The sequence below is a fragment of the Fundulus heteroclitus genome, unplaced genomic scaffold (genome assembly GCF_011125445.2).
Source record: "Fundulus heteroclitus isolate FHET01 unplaced genomic scaffold, MU-UCD_Fhet_4.1 scaffold_186, whole genome shotgun sequence".
Taxonomy (NCBI): domain Eukaryota; kingdom Metazoa; phylum Chordata; class Actinopteri; order Cyprinodontiformes; family Fundulidae; genus Fundulus; species Fundulus heteroclitus.
This window is the reverse complement of record NW_023396598.1, coordinates 226,762-232,761: the sequence shown is the minus strand read 5'-3', so window position 1 is coordinate 232,761 and position 6,000 is coordinate 226,762.

Here is a 6,000-nt window from a genome sequence, read left to right as displayed (position 1 = left end):
AGATATTTTAGCTATCAGGCTCCTCTCCTGTGGAACCAACTCCCAGTTTTGGTCCGTGAGGCAGACACCCCGTCTATATTTAAGACTAATCTTAAAACTTTCCTTTTTGACAAAGCTTCTAGTTGGAGTGGCTCATGTTACCCTGAGCTACCTCTATAATTATGCTGCTATAGGCTTAGGCTACTGGAGGACATCAGGGCCTTTAGTTCTCACTCTGCTGAGTTCGGTTGTTCTCCAGTTTTGCATTGCATTGCATTGAAATGACTGATGTCATTTCAGCTTTTAACTTTTTGCTCTCTCTCTTTTTCTTCATAGTAGGTACACCTGGTCTGACGTTCTGTTAACTGTGACATCATCCAGGGAAGACAGATCACCCGCTATTACCATCTAATGTAGAACAAATTACTGGATCAATGTGTGCTTCTGTGCTTTTTTGCCTCTCTTGTTGTGTCTCTGCTTTGTCTTTTGTAACCCCCAGTCGGTCGAGGCAGATGACCGTTCATACTAAGCCTGGTTCTGCTGGAGGTTTTTCCTTCCCGCTAATAGGGAGTTTTTCTTCCCATAGTAGCTTCATGCTTGCTTAGTATGAGGGATTTCTGCAAAGCCTCATGCTTGCTCAGTATGAGGGATTGCTGCAAAGCCATGGACAAAGCAGATGGCTCTCCCTGTAGCTGTACGCTTCTTCAGGAGTGATTGCTGCTTGTTAAGCCTTTGATGTAATCAACTGGTTCCCTTATTTAGGATTTTTTTTGACCAATCTGTATAATCTGACCCAATCTGTATAATCTGATTGATTTTTGACTTTGTAAAGTGCCTTGAGATGATATGTTTCATGAATTGGCGCTATATATATATATATATATATATATATATATATGTATATATATATATATAGAGAGAGAGAGAGAGAGAGAGATAGAGAGAGAGAGAGATATATATATATATAGAGAGAGAGAGAGAGTCAATGTGACCATTTTAGGGTCTATAAATGGCCTAATCCAATTCTGTTATCCTCAGCTGACTGTAATTTTCTCTTTGTGCTTCCAACAACCTTCATGCATAGAATGGAATAAAAATATCCTTCATTGTTCCACGACTGAGAGATTCAGGTATAGCTGCGGCAAATGAATGCATGCAGATACAAATCTGCACATGTAAACACCAAACTAACAATTAAATAATGTACTTTAAGGCCAAGTTTGCAATGTATTGCAATGCCCTTCTCATTTGGATCCCATGCAAAAGCGTGCAAAAACCCCAGCTCTTACAAAACTATGCCACCTGGGTCCTAACGACGAGGCGGAAGTATGACCATAACACCCCTTGGCTCAAATCACTCTATTCCCCACCCATTCAATACAGAATTCCTTTTAAGATGCCTCCTCACTTACCATTGCATACATGGAACTGCCCCTGCCAATCTCAACAAGTTATACACACCACACACCACCTCACCAAACCTCTACTCCATCACCTCCTCATACGGACCCTGGCTCCTTAGTTCTGGAATGCCCTCCAAGAGACCCTGAGAGCCCCACAAAGTGTGGAGGTCTTTAAAAAGGTCCTAAGACATTCTTCTTTAAAGAAGCCTTTTCAAATCTTTATTATGATTTTATTTGTGTTATTCGGGTAATGGTGACTATAAAATGCTGTTTGACATTTCTTTGAAATGTAAAGTGCATTATAAATGAAATTTAAGATAAGATAAGATAGTCTTTATTGATCTCACAATGGAGAAATTCACTTGCCACATCGGCTCATACAAGAAGGTGCAGAGTAGCAAAGGTGCCATCAGTTATATACAGTGAATCTTCATATATACAATGGATCAAAAAGAATACAAAAAAATACAAAAAGAAATAGGAATGGGCATATGATGTCTTATTTACATTCATAGTGATATATATATATATATATATATATATATATATATATATATATATATATATATATATACACATATATACCTATACGCCTACATACATATGTACCTACACGTATATATGTGCATATTGTCACGCCCAGCTCAAAGGCTATGACAAGAACGGGAGGCAGACGAGCAGATCTAGGTCAAAAACATTTATTTAGAAGAACCCATTTTGTAGTAGTGCACAAGCGCTGCTGCCTGCTCCCACCAGATTCCATCTGGGGCCAAACCAAGCAGGGCATGACTGGCTTGAAACCAGCCTTTTAACAGCATCCAGGTGTGCTCAATCAGGCAGCCCAGCCATCCGACTACTTCCTGAAAGGAAAAAGAAAGAAAGGAAAAAGCAGAGACGCCTAGTGGACTGACGGGGTCGTCACAATATACATACGTGCATACATTTGTACATACATACATACATACATACATGCATACATACATGTGTACTGATATATGTTCAGGTGGTGATAGCAGCAGAAGTCACTACTTCAGGATTATTGCACGGGTTGTAGCCCAGTGTATTAAATAGATTGTTGCACATTAGTCATTGCACATTAGTTATTACAGTTGTGGTTACAGTAATAGTGCAGCATTGTATAATCTGGTAGCAGCAGGAATGAATGACCTGCGGTAGCGCTCCTTTTTACAAACTGGATGTCTAAGTCTGTCACTAAAGGAGCTGCTCAGCTCCTCTACAGTCTGGTGCAGGGGGCGGAAGGTGTTGTCCATGATGGATGTGAGCTTGGACAACACCCTCCTCTCAGCCACTTCCTCCACTAAGTCCAGAGTGCAGCCCAGGCGGAGGTGGCCTTCCTTATCATTATTGTTATTACTACAACAACATAACAAAAATATGGTGCATTCAATTGGCATATTCAGATTAAAATAAATGTACAACTGAGTAGAAATAATTAAAGGCAAGTTTGTTTATAAAGAACTATTCTGTACATTGAAACAAACCAAAGGAAATAATAGCATCACAGATACAGAGGGAAAACATTACAGAGACAAGCACATTTCATTGGAATAGGAGCAGCAGGTCAAGATACAGTATTAGACACGTTGGACTACTAACTTCAGCATTAACATGAAAAGGCTAAAAACAAGGTTAAAAATAAATAGGTTTTTAACCTTGATTTAGAGGAACTCAGGGTTTTAGCATTTTTTCAGTTCTCTGAGAGTTTTCTCCATAAAAATGGAACATAAAAGCTAAATGCTATTTCTCCATAACAAATTATAATGAAATACATGTACATTTATATTCACGCAAAAACCCCTCTAAAGATATTTTACAAGGATTAAAAAAAATTATGCACAAATAATTTGATTCTTGGACCCCATGACTGAAAAATAAAAATTTTTCAACTGGCAGGCAGCGTAAGGGGGATCCGTTGTGCGTCGTGATTGACTCATTTCATGGGATACACCCTTTATTCTTGGATGAAAAACTGCATCTCTTTCAACTTTGTCAGTCCTGAATATGGAGACGTACATGTTTGGATTCATGATACTTGGATTTCTACTTATTGGATTTGGTGGATTTTTGATGTATCAACAAATACAGCGGATGTCGGTAGACTTTTGGCCTTGATCAGGCCACCGGCTGCATATGTCGTGCTCACTAAGGCAGTGAACGGACAAACCTGGAAGGTGAAGGAGCAGAGCTGAAAAGCTGGATGTACTGGAACGCAGACTGGCTACGGTGGTTGAACTCAAGGGGAGATGGGATAAAATCTGGATGTGAAACGTGGAAAAGCCCAACTAACTTGGAATGTTGGATTTCATCATTTGGAGCCAGCAAAGACTTAAAACTGACAGGAAAGTCAGTGCAGCTTGTCTTCATAACAAATAAAGTATTTGGATTATCCCTCCCCTATCAATAACACTCCCTGGTGGTTATGGCGAGAGCGCTCAGAACTCTACCCCGCTCCCTCCTCCTCCGCTGACATCTGCGGATGCTTTCTGAACTGTTGGCCGGTTGATAACATCAAGGACAATGGCCTCTGGAGAGTGTGCATGGAAATATAAACACTTTCACCCAAACAGACACACATAACTGATGCTCACAACATATGAACTTACACGTGACTAGTCTCCAATGTTAACCTTCTTACATGTGTCTCTTCATATTTGTTCTTCTCGTGCCAGAGATTTTTGATACCTCAAACTGTATCCCAGCAACAGGATAGGGTGTGATATGTGTGTTTTTTCCCCTCTCCCTTCCTACTGTGGCTACTATCTTTCCACAGAGTCAAGTGCGGGTCCTATGGGCACCATGTAAGAGTGGTCCGCGGCAGTTTGGAGGAATGCACCTAACAGCTGCGCAGAATTGTAGCAGCCGACTGGCTGCGTTCCTTGGCAACGCAAGGCCTCAGTCGATCGTTTCCCCAAAATGTTTGTTTATGTATGTGATGGATGGTTGCACTGGAACTGGAATCTCGATTACAATGCAAATTTTAGTTGACAAAAACATTGATTGATTGATTGAAAAATGTATTTTAATTTAATCTGCAACTTTCACTTGTTTTCTAAATTGTTTTCAACAACCACTAATTATTTTGTTTCTTGTCAGGTTGGGTCCCTTATGGTAATCAGTAATAAGGATAGTTATTTCCTAAAAAAAATACCCTTTAGGCAGTAAACTGGATTTAGAGTACAGATTAAAACATGTTTCTGAAACACCAAATTAGGAAACACAACCCATTACAGCCTCGACTAGTTCTAGTGAAGCTCACTGATTATTGAACCCACTTTTTGCTTTGCTTGGTGCTCTTTTCGGTTTTCAACAACTATTTTCTTTTGTTTTCTAAACATCAACATCAATTTTCATTGTTCTTGTTTTCTCTATAGGTTCCAGCACCCTCTCTATCCCAAGTATCTGTAGTTCATATTTTTTCTTTTTCTCATCTAGTTTCCAGTGGGACTGCAAGAAGGCTTCTTCTTGCACTAATCACACATCTTTGCTATCAGAACTTCCTTCCTCAGCTGTTTCTTTGTTCAACTTAGGTTCCTCTTAGTTTGTTTTCCCTTTTAGTTTCAACATCTTGGAGTTGTTGGGTCAGTTGACCTTTCTGGTTCTCAAGGAGATTTTTTTCATTTCACTCTGTGTCACACAAGTCATTGCTTCTTGTGTTGGAGCTCTCCCAATTTCCTCTCCAGCTTTGAATTTTCATCTGTTTTTGGACAAGAAAGATAAATATAAATGATAAAATGTCATAGTTCAGGTTCTGTCTTAGTTTTGGTTTATGTCACAGTTTGGGTTTTGGTTTGATTTTGTACTTTGATTCTGTTTATGTAATCAGTTTACTTGAGTTGTGTCACTGTTTAGTTTTCTCTGTTTTGAGTTTTCTTTTGTTCCTGTTTTGTACAGTTATTGTTTAGATTTGGTTTCTGGTCTGTTCCCAAGTTCTTGTTTTGGGCCTCGGCACTAAGGACTGGTCTGATAACTTACTCTGCACACCTGCTTTACTCCACCCCTCCTGCAATTACCTCTCACTGGTTTCACCTGTTTCCACCTCCATATAGTCTGTTGAGACCAGACATCAGTGCCAGGTCGACTAATCGGAGGACTGAGTGACAGGCTGGTTGGAAACGGCTGCGTGCATTGCTTTGTCAGAGAAATCTATCTGAAGTAGTGATGGTGAGATGAAGCCTCATGAGGCATTGAACCACTTGAGCCAACTGGTTCGAGAAAGGGTTCATTTCTTGATGCTTCATGTGCACACGAAACCACCTACTGGCCAGGTGTAAAATCACAGCCAGCTGTATCTTAACACGTGTGATGCATTAAATTTTTGTCTATTATGGCTCTTGGGAATGACTTCACAAAAGGTGTAGGACGAAATAATTTGTCTACATAAACTTTGTATACACATGTGTATAATAAAACATTGTTTGAATGTATTCTCTGTGTGTAATTATTCACAAAATAGTAGTGACGTGATATGGCATGGTGTGTAATAATGTTTTTCTGTGACTCTAGAAAAATGGCATGGGCTTAATCAGGCAGAGGACAATCAAAGTGCTTGTCGAACTAGGGAGGGGTAGTGAATAGGCTTATGCTTGTGTAACTTGGA